At 49.7% G+C, this 22,289-nt stretch overlaps 1 protein-coding gene across 10 annotated transcripts in view; it reads left to right on the plus strand.

The window, feature by feature from the left end:
- Ndae1 (Na[+]-driven anion exchanger 1) overlaps positions 1-22,289 on the plus strand; it is a 248,863-nt gene that overhangs the window by 109,942 nt on the left and 116,632 nt on the right. The gene's annotated exons all lie outside the window — the stretch shown is intronic.

A 22,289-nucleotide genomic window follows, 5' to 3' on the forward strand; every position in this document is an offset into this window, starting at 1 on the left:
AACTCGTGGTTCGCGTGTGGATCGTTCCGCACAGCGTAAGGAGCTCCGTCGCCCCGCTGACGCTTATCAATTATTTCCAGACAACAAGTAGACAGACGTTAGAAAGGAGAGGAAAAACATAATGGAACAGCGCGCGCAATAAATTTGTGTGGGGGAAGTATATATGCAATGCTGTACCTCAGTACTCGCTCTTCGTGAGAAGAAAAATGTTTACTGAGGTTGAAGCTTTGCCATAAGATGCACGTCGAACAACTGCTGTGTTTGAGCACTCGAAAAAAAAAAAAATTGACTTGCGAGACGACGAGAAAATATTCTTTTCTTGTTCAAAAACTGGTACTCGGCTTTTAATTTCACGGCTGTGTTTTTTTTTTTTTTTGCTTGCTTGTTTACAAATATCGTGCAGCTCTGCATCGCGCAGGAATTGCAGCAATGGTTCTGAGAGCTTCTTGTCTGTCAGTCAACGGTTGTAGTTTTCCTGTGCATCCGGCTTCACTATAGACTTACTCGGCATTTCCGGCCTGATGCAGCCGTTCCAGGGCGCAGCCGAAATAGGTGTCTTGGCACCTCGAGAGCATCTGTCGTGGCCATAGGGAGACTGACACCCGGGACATGTTAACTTGTATGCGGACGATGTTTTCACGACATGCGAATAGTGTCGACTCAACAGCAGAGACATGAGGGCGGAACGCTTCAACTGTGACCGATTTCTGTAACTGACGTCCTTACGCGCGAAGAACGCGGAATATTCACCACCGCGAAGTCTCTTCGTATAACTAAATCACTTTAGTCCCGTAAATATTTAGATCCGCAGACTCGCGGTTTAGGGGCGCTGGCTCCACGTCTACAGTCCCGAAGATTGTATTAAGATGCCGCTCGTGCTCACGTTTATTTGTCTGATATCGGAGCAAGAGCAAGCGGTGAGTGTGCACCGCCGACACGACCGTCGGTCGCTTGGCGGCCGCTATAGGCCCTTATGTCTCGCTGTCTGCGCCACTTTTGTCGCAGATATGTCGGGATAGCGAGATATCTCCGGTCCCTGCGGTTTTCCCGGGCTCTCCGCACCGTCGCGTTCCTCTGTGGAGAAGCCGTGGCGAGGACGCCGAGTCGACTTTGAAGGTCGCGGCAGGTGGAATTCCTGGTAGTCGTGAAATGCAAACGATGCGCGTGCCCACCAGAGCACCGAAGTTTTGGCGAACGTCCAAGAACACTGCGCAGCGCAGGGAACTTGGGACGGCTACCTACAGCTGTGATGCGCGCCGTTTTGCCGCTGCACTGGCAGCAAGGTTATGGGTGCATGTGTGGTGAAGGGGGATGCGTGGTGGTATGTACCTACAGGCGCACCTATAGCCTCGCAAGTACGCGCGGGCAGTTGCTCCGCCCGAGCGTTTTCCTTTTAACTTGTGCATGGTAAATAAGCCACAGAGTTACGCGTGGTGTAAGCATGTCACTCACCACTGACACTGTTAAGAGGAAATGAACGAGGCTGCCAAACGGATCGAGCAGATGTAAGATGTATACACTCTACCAAGTCTATAGTCCTACTACACAAAGCCGGCTGGTGGCTATTAGCCAAGCACTTCTAAACTTCACTAAGCTTCTTAGCTTCACCACTTGCTGGACAAATCGGCCTCTCTAAGAAGATCCTATGGAACAGCCGAAATACACCTATCTTAAGATTCAGTAGAGCGGCTCCGCGCGACCATGGAGCACTAAGCACGGTGAAGCATCTGGCCGGTGGCTGCTTCACACCTGGCGGTTGTGGCTGTTCAATTTGAGCTGCCGAATTGCGAAGTAGTTCATAGCGAGCTGTGTCCAGTATGTTTAGGCTATGTACTCGATATTGTGTGGTCCCTGCCGTATTTGGTGGTGTTTCTTGTTGGGAACAGAGATCTAACTGGCGGGGTAACTTTGACGTTAAACAGTGCCTACGCAAGCGACCGTGTTGATGTAAACGCGCCATTTCTGTTTGTCCATCGTTTCTTGCTTTCGCTCTGTGTAGAGCGCTGCAAGTGTGGCCGTTAGTACCACGGTCCACCTTCGAGCTTTACCTTTAACAGAGAGGACTTATTTGGCTGCCTTTGGTGTAAGTTGTGGCTGATAGCGGTAATTCATCGTATTAGAGAGATGCGGACGCCCTACTGTAGATTATCGTCGGAAGGTTTTGTACTGGCAGACTGAACATGGACGTTTCACATATTGCTGCATGGTGTGGCTGGTGGACACGACTGTCGAAGTGTGTTCGTGTACATGTATGTAACCCAAGAGTAAGGAACTCGCCCGCACCGCATTTGCTGGCCACGAGCATAACCTCTCGTCTTTCGTAGTCCTCATCTACAGGTTGCCGAAATCTCGTTAAATCACCGTGTAGCACACGCAAAGGGAGGTACGTATCCTGACTCGCACTACGTAACAGCGACCGAGGGTCGATCGTGCGCTTCGCACGCGAGAATTTTTCAGCATTCAATGCGGATTCTGAAAAAAAAAGAAAAAGAAAGACGCAAAATAACTTATAGAAGCAGTCTTTTCGCGCATGCGACGATGGTTATGCTGCTAATACATCCGCCTGCGCAGAACCCATACCCAACCACAAAGAGCGATCGTTCATTGGTCCGCCTGGCTCGTTGCGAAACGACATTCAAGCTTGCGGTTTCTCGTCTCGAACCATCGTCTGCCGGCTGGCTCAATGCCATCGATTTTCGCATTAAATGGCCAGTCTAGCTGAAGAGCCGACGGCCGGTATTCGAGAGTGCACGCTCGCAAGCCGCTCAGACGTCGAAGGACGACGTGCCTAGACGCAGAAAATAGTGGGTGGGAAAGGGAGTAGGAGAGGGGGCAGTCTCTGAGCGTTTCCTCGCACCGTGTCTGTACTTCGCTATGCGCTCCGTCGCCCAGCGCAGATTTGCTGACGATACGTATAAGTACGGGACACGCGACATCGCCAAGCGTCCGAAGTTGGCCTTGAAGAAAGGAGAAATAAAACGATATGGGCCTATTGTTAAGTGCTTTCCTATTCCGTCTTCTTAAAGCACGACCACATCACCATCATGTGTGCCTGGAATACGTTACGAGAACTTACCTGTCTATCGGTTTGTTTGTCAGGGTAACTTTTACCACCTGCTTATATATGCTTTGTTAAAAAGAAGCCTTTCCCCAAACAATGCAGAGGGCGATAAAATATGACCGCGCCACCATTCTGTGTAGCAGCGATAACCTTAAACGCCCGCCCGTAATCTTTATATATACCACCTCTAAGTGTCGATGTGGCCATGTTAAAAAAAGGAAATGAAAGCAGTCTCCATCAAGGTTGAGGCAGGTAACAATTAAAGGGAATAACATCGTGAGATGCCAGTTTCACATGCTCGAGTGGGGTGTATTGGTCGTGAGTATAGGGAGTTCATATACAGAAAATGCATAGATGCATTCGAAATGAGGGCCAGATGAAGTGTCTGTGCTGTGCTCCATGTCACCGACTCTTCCCACTGCAGAGACAGCCATGGGTTGCGTCAGCCAACGAGAGAAGAGAACCTATTCTCGTTCGGGTTCCTCCCAGCTGTCCGCCTCTCCGCGCGATGACGACTGAGCGGAAGCTTCACGCACGGGTTAGTGACGCTCAATGAGCGAGCCTTACACGCAGCCGGCTCTCGTCACTCATTGGCCGACACTAGCCAGAGCCATCCATGGCAGAGTATTGTCACGGCCGCTCAATGGAAACGCGCGGCCGTGGTATTGTATTAGCGCGAATGTTTGTGTCAAGGATAGGTTTACCGCTGGGCATTAGCGTCGGTGCAGTCGTTTACTACGAATTGAATGCGCGATCGACTCAACGTAAGCTCGAAATGATCAACTGCGGTACAACAAGAAATCTCTCTGAAGCCAGTGTTTCGACAAAGAAAGCTGTCTTCATCAATGCGAGTCCATTTGTCTAAGCGTTGGCTCCGGAGACGTCAGCCAGTCTTAAAAGTTACAGGGAACCTAAAGTTAGGGGAGGCTATCGGCCAGCCCTGCAAGAGAACGCAGTGAGATCAGCATGCCGAACAAGTTGGTAAAAACTTGGTTGCAACAGTTGGTTGGTAAGAAAAGAACTAAGTTTTTTGGAGGCTGCATCACGTGACTCATAACTACGTTACGCGAATGCGCAGTTGATTCTCTTCGTGTAAGCGCATGCACAGACTATACTACTTCGCATATATAAACCGATTCGGTGGCACAATAAATTTAGGTGAAAGTTTGTGCTTCGTGTGTGTTCTTCTTTTACGTCCGTGTCATTTCTGCTGCGCAATGATACTTAAGTAAGAGAACGCAAAAGGCGGTCAAAGAAGCTTGGGTTTTTGGCAATGCGACACCGCTCGGGGACGCTATTCTAAAAGTCGCCTACCAGCATGAACTTCAGGGAACGTCGGCCTACCAGAAGCGCTGGGATTCAAAGCGGATGGGAGCACGAACTGGTCAGCGGTCGATATAATCAAGAGACGTTTAGAATATTGGTGGGAAAAAAAAAAGCAGGAAAGAGATCGATAAAGCCGGGGTCGTTGCGGGTATAAATAACTGTACGATATATAGAGACAGAGGCTTTAATGAACATAGAAAATATTAAGGAGAAACAGGCAAACAGGTAGACTGCACTACATTAATAAAACTTGATTATAGCTCTAATCATAACTATTTATCGTCACCGCATTTCGAATGGTATATATGTTGGTAGAGATCACCATCACTACCACCACGGCCTATCCCTTTTTCGACCCACGGTTGATTATTCAAGTCTCCATCTTGCTGTGAACATCTTTTTTTTTTTCTTTGTACGGCAGCTTCGGCTCTCAGACCTCTGAGAAATAGTTGCCATTATAGCTCTTGTGGCCGCTCCAGTTTGCTTGGCTCGTTCTCGTTTCGGCGGTCGTCGGTGCAGTGACCGCGTCTTCTACGAGCCGCTGTGGGTCACGTCTCCCTGTTTATCTTCTTGACCGCTGGGTGAGGCCGTCGGGATAGAGGCTCGGTATCGCGCCTGGTTCTGGCTCAGTGCAGGCACAGCTCGCTTTACAGGCGCTACAACGCTCGTTCTCCGCTTGGCGCTTTGGACAACTTGCCGTGTGTAGGCGGAAAAGGATGAAGCGTTTATTTACTCTTGATTTTGCATGCACTGCAGCCCTTTATTTGTGTTATCGCAGGGGTGGAAACAGTGCAGAGAAGGACAAGTTTTCATCAAACAAAAGCACAATATCGAAGTAGAAACCAAGGAAAACGCTCTGTAGTGCTCGAAAACACTGAAAGGTATCATGTTCCACTGCTCAGCAGTCGGGGAAAACACTGTTTATGAATAAGTGCGAAGCGGCAAGTCACGTCTATAGTACGCGGTTATTTCTCGTGGACGACACTTTTACTCCTGCCAAGCGCAAGCATAGCGTAAACAGTGGCGAGTTGAAATGGGGGTTGTGGAATTTTCAAGGACTCCATGTGGCCCCGATGAGAATGTGGGATGACACTGAGAGCGTTGCTAGGGAGCTCCTGTAGCGATGCCAGTAACTGGAACGAATAGCTCTTATCTTCTTCTCTTTTTCTTTATTAATTCTTCTGAACAAATTCTAATTTCCGAAAGCAAGGCTGAAATGCTTACGCTCAACAAAACCCACTGCGAGGAAGAAGCCCTGAACGAGCGAGTGAGCAACGGAGGAGATGGGTGTCTGTTAAAAACCATAACGAATGTCTTCCGGTAGTTAGCGTTAATTTCCCGGAACCCGCACCTTCTGCTACTACTCTAGAAGGAAGGAAAGAGAAAAGCAGAAGGTAGGGAGGTTAACCAGAGTAACGTCCGGTTGGCTGCCCTACACCAGGGTAATTTTTAAAGGTTGCCCGTGGCAGATAATACAATTCTAGTTCATGAGCTGGTCGACATGAAGCGACGAATATTACTTACACAAAAAATTGAAATACGTAATCGATTAATTAGCAAACATTAATTAGTTACGTTGTTAAGTAAGTTAACTAATTCCTTACCAAAACGTCGTTTTATGCATTCAAGCACAAGAGTAACTGGAACGCCAATGCATCTCTTCGCAAAGTTCGGGAATTAATATCCCGAAATTGGTGTCATCCAAAGAACTCGTTCCAAGTGGTCCGCCTTGCGAACTCCACGGCTAGAATTTGTAAATTGCAACATGTGCCATAAGGCAATTAGTTGAAAAAGTGAACTAGTTAATGTTTGTTAATTAGTTGATTATGCATTCATTTTTTTGTGTTAGTGTCGCCCGCTTGGAGGAGACCAGCTCGTGAATTAAAATTGTGCTATGTGCTACAGATAATCTTCTAAAAAAATTGTATGTTTGCCGAAACACTCGGTATATAGTGTCAGGCGATACTTGTTGTACTATTAGGTCGAACACCAAAATACATACCGCATGCAGGGAGAGTGCGAGGTGTCACCGTACGGGTTGTGTGTACTATAAGAGAAGCAGACGAGCACTTTGAGAGACGTTTCGTACGAATGGCGTATTTCCGACGGTTCCGCGTCACCGGATCCAGCGCAGAAGGATCCTGGCCGTTCAGGTATCGGACACCATGGCGCATGCGCGTCGGAGGAGGGGAAGGTCATGAATAATTGGTGGTGTAATTGGTGGTGAGGAGGGGAAGGTCAGAATAATTGCGTTGTAAGGGCAGTTGGGGAAGGTCGTATAGCGTTGGTACGCGACAGCGCCGAAGGACGCTGCAGCGAGTCGTGTCCCCGAATGCACGGTCCGTGTACACATAAATAGTGCGTGCTACACATCCTCCCGCGCCGATGATGATGACTGCGTCGCAAAGTGCGATGCATGTCGGCGCTGCTCGGTGCGTTGCTGCGTGTCAGCCCGTCGCGAACGTCTTTCTTTCTTTCTTTCTTTCTTTCTTTCTTTCTTTCTTTCTTTCTTTCTTTCTTTCTTTCTTTCTTTCTGTTTTTTTTTTAACAGGGCACACAGTTGCGTGTCTCATCCGGTCGTATTTTACGAGCACTGCAAACAAATTTGCGCTAGCAACGCCGACGTCTGGGTACGCTCGATAGCCGCGCGCACCACAGCGGCAGTTATTTAATTGAAGTGTATGTAGGCCCGCAGCTTCCTTCATAGGGGTGCCACTGCTGCGTCACAGTTTTTGTTCTCGCCTGCTTTTTCTTTCAACGTTGTTGTTGTTGTTGTTGTTGTTATTATTATTATTATCATTATTATTATTATTATTATTATTATTATTATTATTATTATTATTATTATTATTATTATTATTATTATTATTCAGATTAAACTAGAGAGAGAAAAGAATACAGGTAAAGGCACGGGGGCTTAACCAGAGGTAGTTCCTGTTGGCTACCCTGCACGGGGAGAAGGGTTAAATAGACAAGTGCTTGTCGCCGTGTGCTGGCGATGGCTACTCCTTTTCACTCTGTTCAAGTTGTAACAATAATGAAGAAAAACAAGTTCCCGCGCTTGTTCGTAAGTAAATAAAACGGAAGGATCATCAGCCCGTGTGCACGTGTTTCGGGTGTGCAGGCGTGCAGAGCACAGTTTTTATTATCACTAGTAGCCTGCCCTTTAAAATATAGTTCTAAGAACTGTTGCCTTTTTATTGACGCATTGCTGCATACAATATAATTTCTGTTGAGAAACAGTTGAACGTCACACGTGATATCTTGCAAGGGTGCGAACACAGAAGGTGCAGTCCACGGAGCTGAATTTATTTCGCCGGAGTTCGACACCCTCCGCCATCCCGTTATTCAACCCCGGGTGAGCGTCTGACCTTGTTGGTCGGGTTCCGAACGAAGCGAGTGGCATCTCGTACATGGGGCTTTATTCTTGAGAATCGAAGGTACCGAAACGGCAGAGTTCGCTTACGCTTGATGATTTTTGTCGACAACTACTTCCGAACTCCAATTGCTTGTGCATCTCATGGTGACGGTTTGACGCGCGCTCGGGGAGCTTCTATGTTTACGTCACGACGGCGAAGAATCTAGGATAAACTGAAATGACAAAGTTGGAAGTTTGTTTTCGCCGCTAAGCAAATTATCGTCTCTAACCTGTCTCGCTGACAAATAGTTTTTAGCAGACCTATATACGATTGGTAATTAAGACGCACGAAGCGATTTAGACAACTTGCGCGGTACTATTCATATATTCCTGCTCGTTCCTCTGGATCCCTTCGATACGGGAACCTCCATACATCACCTCATCCACGCAGTCGACAGCTACAGCGTCTGTAGGGCTGGCTCGTGATACGGCTTCCTATAATAAGGCGCTTCTGTGAAGGCATTTTGTTCGCAAGTATAGCGTGGAAATGTACCCGTCCACGATGGCAGTGAATATGGACCGCTTGTAAATTGCAAACTGCGCAACACCTCCGCGCGAGGCGTCGCTTCTCGAAATTGAGCCGACGGCTGCCGAGATATTGCAGGGGCTCGCGAACCGACGGTGGCTTGCGTGCGTTTCTTGTGATTCTCCCTTGCATTCGCGAAAGCGGCATTGAAAAGCTTCTCTTCGCGATTCGGAGATTTACTTTAACTTCGCCTGCTCCCATTTATTGCCCTTCTCTTACGTCATCGATGCGCCCTGAGCGATGCCATATACACTGCCTTCTGGCGGTTGCATCAACCGCCTCGATGCTGGAAGAGCGTCAGCGAGTGCTGTATATATATATAGTGTACATATAACAAAAGCGGCTATGCTCTATAGACTTACTGCTGAGTATGATTGTATCCGTGCTTCTTGTTTGGCGGATTCGTGAAAGATGCTGGAGGTTTTTTTTAATGTTCTTTCGATCACTAAGCTGTTTCTTTTTTTTTTGGGGGGGGGGAGAGGGGGGACTCCTTTGTGTACCACTTCCCTCGTTGCATGCGTATACTCTTAGTGCTGTATCTGCGAGTGTCGCTTTATGCAGATATTTTGGCGTGTGTGGCAGATCATCACCGTCATGTCCTCTCGGGAGAAAGGAGGCGATCGAACTCGTCAAGAAAAGTGGGTGCGTCCTTTCGGGCAGAATTTGGTGCGGGGTTCGCGACGACGTACCAGCCGCCGTGCCGCCCTTCGGCGCGCCCTTACCTTCATCGCGACGTCTTCTTCGTGGCTCCCGTGTCTCGTACCTCTTCGGGCCAGTCGCCACTATTTTGGCTGCATCAGGTTCAAGGATTTGCCTTGTTTGTCTCTCTGGAATAGTGCTTCTTTTTTCTCGCGGAATTAAAATTCTCCCTTAATTTCGTCTCTCGCTGCTACACAGTTACATCCGAGCAGGCATGCGTGCGTGAGGCTGCACAGGGCATGAGCCTTCGCGCCAAACTGTCAAAACTGAGCTAAAACTTCTTTCTGGGCGAGTTGGTGCATACTTGACATAAAAACTGTTACAGCGCAAATACATGCAACCACAAAGTATAATGGACAGGACACAAGCGCTGTGTCCTGTCCTTTACACTTTGTGGTTGCATGTGTTTGCGCTGTAACAGTTTTTATGTCATGTCAAGCTGAGTCCGTGAGCTACGGCACATGCGCCTATAGCCGCTCGTGCATGCTTGCTCATATAGCACTTGATCTCTCTCTCTCTCTCTCTCTCTCTCTTTGCACCTTCCCCCTTCTCCATCTTTTGTAATGCCGCCTCACCGCCGGGTGTCTCCCAACAGCGCTCGTTTTTGCTTCTTCTTTGTGCTCTCAACTCGAGGTCTTTCTCGCTTTTCGGGCTCCTCTAGTTGGGGCCTTGTCCGAGGACAGTGCTTTTTCTGAACTCGAGCTAATGCGCGTACTCGTTTTCTTCGTTCATTTGCATCGCGGTCGTCACGTCACTCGTAAAGCGGGCCGCGCTCCAAGCTCCGTTATGCGTGGTGACAATGCAAGGTCGCCTGTGTTCGCGAGCCTTGTATATTATTCATTCACCTAGCTTCTGCGAGCTGAAATGGAGCGCAGTGGAGGGCGACTTCCCCCGCCCTTCTCCCCCCTTTCTTTTCTTTCACCTTTTTTCACCTTGACGCACGAGAGCGCAGTTTAATCACCCCTAGTGCTGCACGGTGCATGCGTGCTGCACTGTGGCGTCTCCTGCTGAACGCATGATTGGAATTCTTATTCCTGCTGTCTTCATCACAGCTGCCGTGCGTGTTTTTGTTTCGGTGCAATAATAATGTCAAAAGCTTGGCTATGTATAGCACTAATATATCGGACCTTACTCTTGAAACCCATTGATTGGACAGGCGCACCGGGGCGCCATAGCCACTGAGCCAAATTGTAGTTGCCGTTTTGTATTCTTCTGCTACCTCCACAATGTGTAGGCGTACCATGTGAATGCATGCAGTCGTGCCCGAGGCGTACGTGTCTTTGCGGAATCCTGATCGTCGAATGTCGCGCTTGGCCGCGGCGCAAGCGGAGCGACTTTTTTTGCGTGGCCGCTTCACCAATGAGCCTGCAGCTTGTATTACACGTCAGGATCTCGGCGCAGCCGCTACGGCGTGCCACTGTCCCGTGCTCGAAACAGGAGATGCGGACCGTACTGCACGGACTCGACTGCCCGGCGAGTTAGGAATCTGGCGGTCATGGGACACGTTTGCCTGGGAAAGCGGATCCTGGTGTTCCCGGATACCTTGGCTTCAGTTCACTATTATACATATACCGGTTGTTTCAGCGAACACGTTCCTACATATATATTTTTTAATTGTCTGTGGCAGGTAGCATAGTTCTAGTCCATGAGCTGGTCTAATCGAAGAGGCGCGGGCATTACCTGCACGAAAAGGTTTAATGCATAATCGACTATTTAATAAGAATTCACTAATAAAATGTTTGACTGATTACCTTATGGCACCTATTGCGATTTACAAATTGTTGCTTGGAGGGTCGCAAAGCGGACCAACTTGGAATGAATTTGTAGGATGGCACCAGTTTCGAGAAAATTGCTCCCGAATTTTGTGGAGAAATGCACTGGCGTTCCACTTACTGGTGTGCTTCGGTGCATAAAACCAAAATTTCTCAAGTGGAACGACAGTGAATTTTTACGGCAAGTTTGACGGCGCGCATAGATGATGTCGTCCATACAAATTTTTTCAGGTGTATACGCCTTTCCGTCTCACCCGATAGAATTTGTAAATTGCAATATGTTCCATAAGGTAATTAGTTAAAAACTTAATTAGTGAATTTTGGTGTGCCTAGTGAGCTTAGTGAGCCTAGTAATGTATAGAAATGGACAATATTTTCTTATTTGTATTTGCGCTTCAAGATGCCTTTTTTTCTGCTGTTCAATTACTTCCGATTGAAAGGAACCTGGCAATATGCACACACTACAGCTAAGTGAATTTTGGAACATCTGTAGTTCTTGCTTCCTAGCATCAAGATCAGAGAATCGCCGGGAAATTCGCGAATGCAGACCGCCGAGGATACTTGTTGTGAATAAAGAAAGAAATGCCGCATTAATGTCACCACTGTATAAACCTTGAACTGCAGCGGAAACGCTCCCACTTTCTATTTTGCATCGGCTTCTAAAAAAAACTGCAGTTTTGTCCTGAAGCCTTTTCTGCTCATGTACATTTCTAGAGTGAGGTGTGCCTCTCCTTGCAGCTTCAGAATGAGCTTATTCATGTGGTTCGTTACGTTGATGCAAAATGGAAATTGCCAGAGCCATTCATGACAATAGTGGCTCAATGCGATCTTCCCGGGCAAGAGAAGCACTTTACTTTTTCTGTAAAGTTAAATAAACGAGGCAAAACTTTTCCGCAGCTCAGCCAGCGAACTGCCGTGTGATACGTCACGTATACGAACTGTGATTCTGTCGCCTTTAGAAAATTACCGAAGTGGTGGTGATTGAGTCCATGTGGCCTCATAACATCAACTGTTGAACCAACAGGTTCATTACACAGGGCGTGCCTATGTATTTCCCACTAAGGGCCTGCTCGTGAATCATGTAGCGAAAGAAAGAGAAAAAAGAAAAAAAAATAGAGAGGAAAAAAGAAGGCTTAGATTTAAAGTTTTCCTACTTCAGCAGCTTTTATTTGCCCTACGAGCTCCCCCCCCCCCACCTCCTATTTTCTTTTTAACTCCCGACACGTTTTTTTTCCCCGTCAATTAATTGTGACAAATTTCAGTTGGCCTCACTACAAGGTGTAGGCGGATAGACTGCTTTCTAATTCTTTAAAGAGGCCCAACACTGTTACCCTGAAAGAAATTGGCTTTATGCAGGTATATTTACACGCTGTATATCTTCGCGTGCGAAAAGCCGACGAAAGCTCTCTGGGCACGGCGCGCCTGGGCGAAGTCGAGGAAGCTTCGCGGCGCGGCTTCTGACTCGGTGGCTGGGACCGGCCGATCGGATCGCGCTGCCCACGCGGTTAAGGCTCCCGATTCGACAGCACTGCCTCGGACAAGGAGGTGTCGCGGCGCGGACTGGTAACTGCAGTGAAGCCGGCTCCAAGGAAAAGGCGCAACCGCGCAAGGTTTTGCGGAGAGGTCCCCCCGCTAGCAAACTGAGGCGCAGCGGGAGCTTTGCGGGGATAAACGGCCCGCCTGCCTTCAACGAACGGATAGCCACAGGCCGTGGTTTGCATACGCACGTGATCTAGACCGTAAAAGGATTTGGAGAGCTGTAGGGTGCTACGTGCGACTAAATTGTACGCGCCCAATGCTTCTCCGGGTGCTCTAGGCAATAAGAACAGCTGCTGGAATAAGTTGTCAAGGCAGCTCTACGACGCCGGGCAACTTCCTGGAAACCTGCGTGGCAGCATCCGTCCATGTGCGTGTTTCACACGAAGCGAAGGGTTTGTTTCTGCGATAACGAACAGTTTCGCAAGCTGACGCGCGATGTGAGACCTTGCATTTTCAGGCTGAATGGAACCATAGTGAGAGAACGTAGTACAAGGATAGCACAGAGAGATTTTCCTGTCGTGTTTTTTGCCGTTTAATTACCAGCAATAAATCCGGCAGTATGGTTCCGGGTTGTAAACGGTCAGCTGAAAGGTTTCCCACACAACGACAGTCCCGGCACCGAAGAGCAGTTCTAAATAAACTGCTAATCTTTCGAAAGTCTGCCTTCGCTCACTTAGGAGAAAAGTGTTCACACTTTCTAGAGAAAATGAAGGCCAAGCTTCTTCACTTCTTGTATTTCAAGGTAGTTTCCCGTCCGTAGTCTATTTTGACGCAGAAAAGGTCCTCGAAGCTCACTATAGGCTGAGCCCTTGGTTTCTCTATATAGAACGCGATGTCGCCGATGTAGTGCTTCTTCACCGTTAAACATTTAACTGTAGGCTTCAGTAGACGCTGTTAGGATCCTTGACGTCACGACTAGCTAGGGCGAGAACTTCAGGACGACGTCGCCACCCGTTTTTCGTTTTTGTCTCTTTTCTGACACAAGGAAGGAAGGAAAAAGTGGAGAAGGAAAGGTAGGGAGGTTAACCAGTTTGGCTTAACCGGTTTGCTACCCTACACATGGGAGAGGGATGGGGGAGATTAAAGATGGGGAAGGGGGAGAGGGAGAGAGAGCACACAGCACAGCACACACACATCGTCCGTTGGAGTCCATCATTCTGGCATGGTACGCGACGTCACTCTCACAGCCGCTTGTCCAATCCCGTCTCTTTCAAAAACCGAAGTAGTGCCTTTGTCGCCTTCACCTGCGATATCTTCCGTCGGCGGCATGTGAAAATCGTGTCGAGGGACAATGGTCTGCTGTCAAGGCGCGCTAGAACAGATGCCAGGGACTGTCGCTGAACATTATATTCAGGGCAGTCGCACAGAACATGTTCCAGCGTCTCCTCGCAAAGACAGGCATTACAGAGATCGTTGTCGGCCATTCCAATGCTGAAGGAGTAAGATTTAGTGAAAGCCACCCCCAGCCATAAGCGATAAAGCAGAGTCGCCTCTCTTCGACGGAGTCCAGTTGGCATATAGAGATGCATCAAAGAGGGCAGGTGGTATTGACGGTTGCTCTGGGTGGTCTGGCTGTTTGGTGTGCACCATAGAGATAGCGTGATCTCCTGTGCAAGCACTCTAAGTCTGCTAGCTGCGTCGGATCGTGAAAGCGGTATGGCCTCTTCTTGTGCGTCTTCAAGAGCTGCCCGAGCGGCATTATCGGCGTCTTCATTTCCACTGACGCCGCAGTGACTTGGCAGCCACTGAAACGTCACTTGGTGTCCTTTCTCCTGTGATGTATGGAGTAGGCATCTAATATCGAATACGAACTGTTCGAATGGCCCGCGATGCAGAGCTGATAGTACAGATTGTAGGGCTGCCTTTGAATCGCTGAAGATTGACCAAAAGATTGACACAAAAAACCTTTAGCCTTCTCTGACGGTATATTATATGAAGGGCCTGTTTTTCTAAACGAGTAGAGCGTGATTCACTAACGCATTTTAACTGAAGATTCTTTTGTACTGTCACTTTAACGAAGAAGCGAAGGGTCAGAGGAAGCTGTAATTCAGGTGCTATACTCGCAGGAATGTCGCGAGGAATGCAAGTCTTGGCTGCACAAAGTCCGCGTGCACCCACCGTGACGGCGCCGTGGCTTTGGCGTTGCGCTGGCCCGAGCGCGCAGGATCAAATCCCGGCCACGGCGGCCGCATTTCGGTGGGGGCGAAATGCAAAAACGCCCGTGTACCGAACGTTTAGTGCGCGTTGAGGAACCCTCGGTGGTCCACATTAAGCCGTAGGTGCCCCGTAATCATATCTTGGTTTTGGCACGTAAAACACCTAAATTTAAGGAAAAAAAAGGAAAGAAAGCTCAGTGCCCTTCCACTCTGTGAAGAAGGATGACCAGCGAAGCTGTGCCGGTTGATGGCGAACTTCACCTCCGCTACGGGTCGGCCCGGCATTGCACTATCTTCGGGATCGGCCGACATATGGGCAGTTTTGTGTACATAAGGAGGCAATCCTGGGGGAACTATAGCGCTTAACAGCTTCGCTGTAAAAGAAAGAAAATAAAGGCTGTGACGCCGCCCGCCTTATACAAGAGGGCGCGTCAACGACAGATGACGCGCAACATCGCAGTGCGCGGTATGTGCGCGTCCCACCCCGTGGATGTTCTTAGGCGAGGGCAGAGCACGATCCCAAGCACTGCCGCCTTTACGCCGGTGCAGCTGCTGTGCCAGAACCGTCTTCGTGGATACGCGGACGTGGATACCCGTGGATACGTGGATACCCGTGGATACGGACGTGGATACCCGTGGATACGCGGACGAAAGGTAGAGCGGACTGCGTAATCGAGGAGGAGAGATTCGAGGCGCACGCCGAATCCGGCGCGATCGCGGTTCCGCTTTTCTGCAGCCTGCCCGAGCGCGCGCGCTTCTTGACAGTGCTGTGCAGCTGCGATTTTTTGCCGCGCGTCCGTGGCCCGGTGTCGCAACGGCGCGCGCGTTTTGCTTCCCCGCGAAACGCCGTTGGCGGGGAATGCTGCGCGGCGTAAGTTGTTGGATTGCGCAGGGCCAGCCTTTCTGAGTCATGTGGCGCGCCTCGGCGGAGCAGTTTTTCCACGTGTTTCTGTGCGCATGTTCGTCGGATGCCTGCGTCTGTGCGTGCGCAGACGCGGGCTTCGCGATTCTTTTGATAACCTTCGGGGACGGCGCTGAGGGACGGCTTTTGTTGCTGGGCGTCGAGCACGTGGCACGCGCTGTTCAGTATACTTTCCTCTCCGAACACTTGTTTTGAAAGCGTTCGATATGCGTACGCATACGGAAGGCGTGTGGCAAACCAGGCTGGGCAGCCGTCATTCCGAGGGGCAGTATCCGAGGAAGCGATTGTGACGCGTGTGATTATCCTCCCGTGGCTCCATTAAATCCGCACAGACCTTCCATTCAGACTTTTGTACAGGGGCGGATCGTGTTGGAAAGCCCAAAGCAAACGTGTGCTATCGGCTTCGAGGACGCTGTAGACCTTTCAGACATATATAGGCGCGCACGCAAACCTCCCGATTTTCCCATTTTCATAAATTTCCCGAATTCCTTATAAAGGCTCGAGTTGTGTAGTTGCAAGACCTCAAGAACTAATGAAGGAGGCCGAGCCAGAAGTGGAAGCAAGAGGCGAACGGGGTGCGCGCGTGTGCACATCCACTCACACCTGGCCTTCAGGCATATATTGCCCACTGACCTCATTACTCGTTTTCATTGTACACCTGAGCATGTGCATGATTATCTCGTCATTTTCCTCGGGCCCCGTCCGACCTTCTATGACAGCGCGATTTTGGCCGGCCGGCTCCAGTTCCTCATTGCCGCCGCGTTCACGTTGCCTCACCGCGACGTCGGCTGCACCTTCGACTCTTTCGCGTGGCTGGCGCCCGGTTGTCGCTGTCTCTGTGAGTTAACTGCATCGGTCTGCTTCGCGCGGCCCAGCCACCCCGTGGCCTTTTTTTAATGTGTCAGCCGTACGCTCGCACGTGGCGACGCCCTAGATTCGAGGGGTCATTTACGTCGCGCGCTCGGTGACCAGTCGGCCTTGTTAGGGATTCAGGCCTATCCGATGACCAGGATTGTTAACGTCAAGGATTGTTAACGTCAACGAAACGATCGAGCATCTTCTTTGTCAGTGCTCTCGTTTAACGTCAAGGATTGTTAACGTCGCGCGCTCGGTGACCAGTCGGCCTTGTTAGGGATTCAGGCCTATCCGATGACCAGGATTGTTAACGTCAAGGATTGTTAACGTCAACGAAACGATCGAGCATCTTCTTTGTCAGTGCTCTCGTTTTAACCTACAAAGAACTGTCCTCTCAGCCACCTTAGACAAACTGGACAAGCGCCCAATGACAGAAGACAAGATCCTTGGAACCTGGCCTACGCGAACATCAGCGCGATCCGCTATGAAGGCGCTGCTGCGATACTTGAAAGACACGGGACTTTCTGACAAATTGTGACAGTACACTGTGTGGCGCAGGACTGTACGGTGACACTGCGTAAGACTAGGAATGCCTTTGCGGGTTGCGTGACAGTGCCCACAGAAATAGTTCGTGTGTACGTGCGTGTCTGTGCTTAGGTTTTTTTTTCCTTTTTTTATCCTTCTTTCTTTCTTACCTATTGCATCCCCTTTCCCTTCCCCCAGAACAGGGTAGCCAACCGGAGATAATCTCTGGTTAACCTCCCTGTCTTTCCTTTGCCTTTCTCTCTCTCTCTCTCTCTTTAACGTCAAGGCTCACGCCGCTTTATCACGCTCCATTGCCGCTGGGGAACGGGTATTTGGTAGATCGTCTCGGGTCGTTTGTTGGCTATAGAACGCGACCGACTCGTGATTGGTTGATAGTATAGTTTATGCCCTTAACCGACTCATATAGGTTACAGAAATACCCTTTAGTGAGGGAAAGGAACTTGGAAACTTCGCGCAGGATGACGCTACTGCAAATTAATTTCAAACGTGCAGCGAAATGACTCGCTACGCGCTCGTTGAGCGCTATTACCTTCGGCTTCTATGTGCATTCGTTGCTACGTGTATTCGTTGGAGTGATGGAAGCTATAGCCTCCATCACACTCAGAAAGGCGAGCACTCTCACAAAGACGTGAAGGTGACAGCTGCCTGCGTGAGGGCGATTGTTTGCAACAATTCAGAGGCGACCATGTAAGAACTGCAACGTCATCGATAACTGTGGTGACTTAGCGTATGGCGTTCTTTTGCTGAACATAATGTCGAGGATTCGTTTCCCGGCCGGGGCTGGCGCATTTCGATAGAGACTTCCGAAATGTGAAAACGCTCGTGTACTATAGTAAGGCACGCGTTAATGAAAGTCAGGTGTTCAGAATACACGGGGAAATCGCGGCCACGGCGTCGGTTATAGCGTTTTGAAATGTAAAGCCCCGCCAATTCAACTTTATTGGTGTGACCTGAAAACGAGGAAAATATCTTCTAAACTGCATCTCTTAACGAACGTACTTTAGAGCATTTGGGCATGTTGGTTCATTAGAGGAAGCGGCTCCGCAGGAGACATATATTGTATGCTCATAAAGGGCTCTTCGATACCCGCTGGCATTGCTCCCGATGCTTGCGCACGCGGCAAACAAACGAGTGCGACGCTGAGGAGAGATAAGGCTGAGATGAGCGCATGCAGATAGTGGCGACATAGATAAAGGAATCTAACTATGGTGGCGATCTGTGCGCGTGCAGACGCGTCGACGTGTGCGCATGCTATCAGCGCTGAATCGCGGCGCGCTCTGTACCTTTCCTTGGAACATCGCCGAATCGGCACGTGTGTTCGAGGTAAATAGGTGGCTGGGCGCTTGCCGGGCCGTGAGCCAGCCGTGTATATCGGCTCGTTCTCGTGTCGTCATAGCTTTCCGTTTTGCTGCTCGGTGTTGGCTCTGCCGCAAGATGGAAGAAGGCGGAAGTAGTGAGAGCGCAGAGATGGTTACGCGCCATCTGAGGAGAAGGCGACTGGCGATTGGACCGTACGTACGGGTGGATGGTTCTAATGCGATGTGTGCTTTATACGGGTTCTTAACTCGGCTTGCATTTGTGCAGAGTTGTCGACGGCGCGTATCCTAAGACGCAATACATGAGGGGGTCAGTGCGGAGTGTGGCGCCTATAGCATATGACCACATCTCTGGGTGCGCTATTTCGCCTTTACGTGCGCTGGACAGCATTAGACAGGCTGGACTCAAGACTTTTTGCGGAAAGGATGATTCTTGGACCATGGCCGTGTGCATCGCTGGCGTAGAAAGCAACGAGGACGCTGCTATATGTTACCTCAAGTCGACAGGTCTTTGCGATCGTTTATGGACTTGGCGCGGATCTTCAATGCTGCGCGCAACTTGCGCTTCACCCCCTCCGCCTTTCCTTTCGCCCACAAATTACCCTCCCCCAGTGCAGAGTAGCAAACCTAACGTGCGTCTGGTTATAACCACCCTGCCTTTCCTGTCTTCTTCCTCTCTGTCTCTTCATGTGCGCCTTTTACGCGTGAGTAGCAGTTAAATAACCCCGAGGCCGTGGTGTTTAATGGCTTCGAGCTAAGCGTCCTTTCGACAACGCACTTGATTTACCACTGATGCGAAAGGTAATCGCTAAATTAAGCGTCCGCAGGAGCAAGAGTCTCACCCGCGTGATCTATGAGGTGTGATTCGTGGAGTACATCTGCTGATCCCGAAGACTGCGTACCAATCGCGTGGTACTAGCAAGAGAACCGCTGACGCGCTTGTGATTTCAAAAAGAGAGTTGAACGCTGCTGAGGCATGAAGTGAAAGCAAGGAGAATGTATAACGATTCACTTCCGATACTATCAGGGCAACAATAGGATTCAGTTAACAGGCTGACTGGCTTCAGGTAGAGGTATTTAACAGTGGATGGCATCCCTCCCCATCATCTCAATCAGGTGAAATGGAGAAATAATCTGCTGAGTATAACCAGCCTCTTTATATAACTTTCATATATTACGAAAATGCGTGTGGTTCAGTAGAGATGCCAGCTTTCGTGCAGGCATTGTGTAGTCGAAAAGTACTGGAAGCATGCGTGAATATTCTACAAAGGTCGGTAAAGATTCCTAAGCCGCTTCCATTCTTGACGGGAAAAGCCATAAACCAAAACTAAAGTCGAACAGTTGTGATTGTGAATTAAAAGTAGTGCGAACGACCGCGCGTTCTTATCCAAAGCTGTCGCGTTTTTTATGTTTCTGTTGCCCACTTAACCTCTCGTTTCTGTTGTGTTGTACAGTCGTCCGATAATTGGGCAGGGCAGCATCAACTGTACGACTTGCGTAATGAACAATTGTTGGTGCTGACGTCTTTTTTTTTCCTTGCTATTTTTATGAGTCACAGAGTGGCTGCCTATCAGCGTTACGAATTCGCTAAAATGGAGTGGTACAGACGTACAATCAGAGTTCTTCTTGGGCCTTTCGGAGCATTACTTTTTAACATTTCAGTAATGTATAGTGTGAGTACTTTGCCGTGGTTCTGTGAATTCCGTCGAGCGGCTTCACTTGCGTAAAGCTACTACGCGTCCTGAATTGGCACTATGTGCGCACATATGACGTAGTGTGAGGATGACGGTGATATGTTGATTTTTATGGGCTAACGCCTTGTTCCTCGGCTTCGCAAGATACAGCCTCCCTGTGATTGGCAACACCTGCAAAACAAACCTGCGTGTACTCCAGGGACTACAAGCTCAGGCCCTAAGGACATGTCTCGGTCTTCCGAGGTGTGCGTCTACAGCGGCAACGATCGTCATAGCTCGAGACCACCCAATATCAACGTACTTGGCAACCGACGCTCTCAGGGCGCATATTCGGCACGTTGCCCGATTACCTTCTCACCATCTTGCCGCTCTACCCACAGAAAGGCCACACACAACCTTCAGTCGTTTAATTGATGCCAATCGCCCCTCATTGCCATCGAACTACATGCCTGCTGCAAGACCATCCTTACCTTTATGGTGCCTGCACAGACCTGACATACGCCTCACCATCCCAGGAATCATGAAGAAAACCAACATGTCCTCGTTTGCCCTTAAGCAGGCCACGTTAGAACATTTACATGAGGTGCACAGTGGCCGCGTACACGTTTACATCGACGGTTCAGTTACATCTGCAAGCGCAGCTGCCGCTGTGCTGATACCAAGAAGATCCGTCAAGATACAGCTAAAGACGTCACATGTATCATCAACGACAGCTGCTGAACTCGTAGCCCTGCGTGCGGCTCTTCATTTTATTAAGGAGGAACCATCCCAGGCATGGTCAATCTTCTGTGATTCCAAGGCAGCCCTACAGAGTGTACTCTCTGCACTGCGCCATGGATCACATGAGCAGCTCGCCGCAGAGATCAGAGAAGTCCACCATCGACTAGTTGACGAAGGACACGATATAATATATCAGTGGTTGCCTTGTCACTGTGGCATACATGGCAATGATCGAGCAGATGCAGCTGCCCGATCTGCCCATGACGGCGTCAACTGCGTTGCCATTCCTCTTTCGAGAGCCGACGCAGCGAAAAAACTTGCCGCACTTCCGCGTGACCTGACATTAGCCCAGTGGAATTCATCCGATTTCACAAGTGCACGCCTCCATACTCTGGACCCTAATTTACAGCTCCATATTCCGTCCGAGCTTCCACGACGTGACTGCACCCTTCTTATCCGTCTATGGCTTGGAGTAGCATTTTCAAATGCCTACTCTTTCCTTATCGGAATGGCCAACAGCCCACTGTGTGACTTCTGCGGGTGCAACGAAACGATCGAGCATCTTCTTTGTCAGTGCTCTCGTTTTAACCTACAAAGAATTGTCCTCTCAGCCACCTTAGACCAACTGGACAAGCGCCCAATGACAGAAGACAAGATCCTTGGAACCTGGCCTACGCGAACATCAGCGCGATCCGCTATGAAGGCGCTGCTGCGATACTTGAAAGACACGGGACTTTCTGACAAATTGTGACAGTACACTGTGTGGCGCAGGACTGTACGGTGACACTGCGTAAGACTAAGAATGCCTTTGCGGGTTGCGTGACAGTGCCCACAGAAATAGTTCGTGTGTACGTGCGTGTGTGTGCTTAGGTTTTTTTTTCTCCTTTTTTTATCTTTCTTTCTTTCTCACCTATTGCATCCCCTTTCCCTTCCCCCAGAACAGGGTAGCCAACCGGAGATAATCTCTGGTTAACCTCCCTGTCTTTCCTTTGCCTTTCTCTCTCTCTCTCTTTATGGGCTAAGGGCCAGATATGACCAAAGAGCGCCAATGACGTACTGTGACCGTCACGCGTCACGTGTTTATCTCGCGGCTTCCCGCCACGCCGTCTCTTACATTGGAAGAGAGAGAGAGGAATTGAGAAGGGGGAAAAAAAAAAGAAGTCTCTCTGCAGAGATAGCTGAAACCTTCCGCTGCTCCACAGTGGCGTCAATGCCACCGCGTAAACATACAGCATTCCACGAGATGAATGGCTCAGTGTGGCTCGTCTCGTTTCAACCTTCCCTCGCCCCAGCAGCTCGCGTCGTCACACACCGGTACTTCTAATTGTGCGACACTCCGCCGTGCCACCCAGGGAGCCGGCCCCTATAGCCTAGCGGCGTGCAATTAGGTGTCGTCAATTTCTCGCGCGAGCTTCTCGTGCCTCTGCGAGAGAGGGAGCGACGACGAGGGGAGACGAGAAAATGTCGGTTGCATCCTCCAGACTCCGCGGGACGCCGCAGCTAACAAACCGGCCGCGTCGTTTCGCGAGAAAGCGCGCCGCCGGTGCATTGTCTTAGCGGGCAGGGCTGACGCGTGCGCTCCTGTTTTTTTGGCAACCGATGTTTGTGCCTTTTTGAGACGCCTTCACGCGGCCTAACGTGCTGAGGGGGCTTCTCAGTACTTTCTAAGGAATGACGACGTTTTCGGACGTCACGTGAAGTGGGGTAGAAGGGGGGGGGGGGGGGTAGGGGGGAGTCCT

This window comes from Dermacentor albipictus, chromosome 1 (genome assembly GCF_038994185.2).
Source record: "Dermacentor albipictus isolate Rhodes 1998 colony chromosome 1, USDA_Dalb.pri_finalv2, whole genome shotgun sequence".
NCBI classification, from domain to species: Eukaryota; Metazoa; Arthropoda; class Arachnida; order Ixodida; family Ixodidae; genus Dermacentor; species Dermacentor albipictus.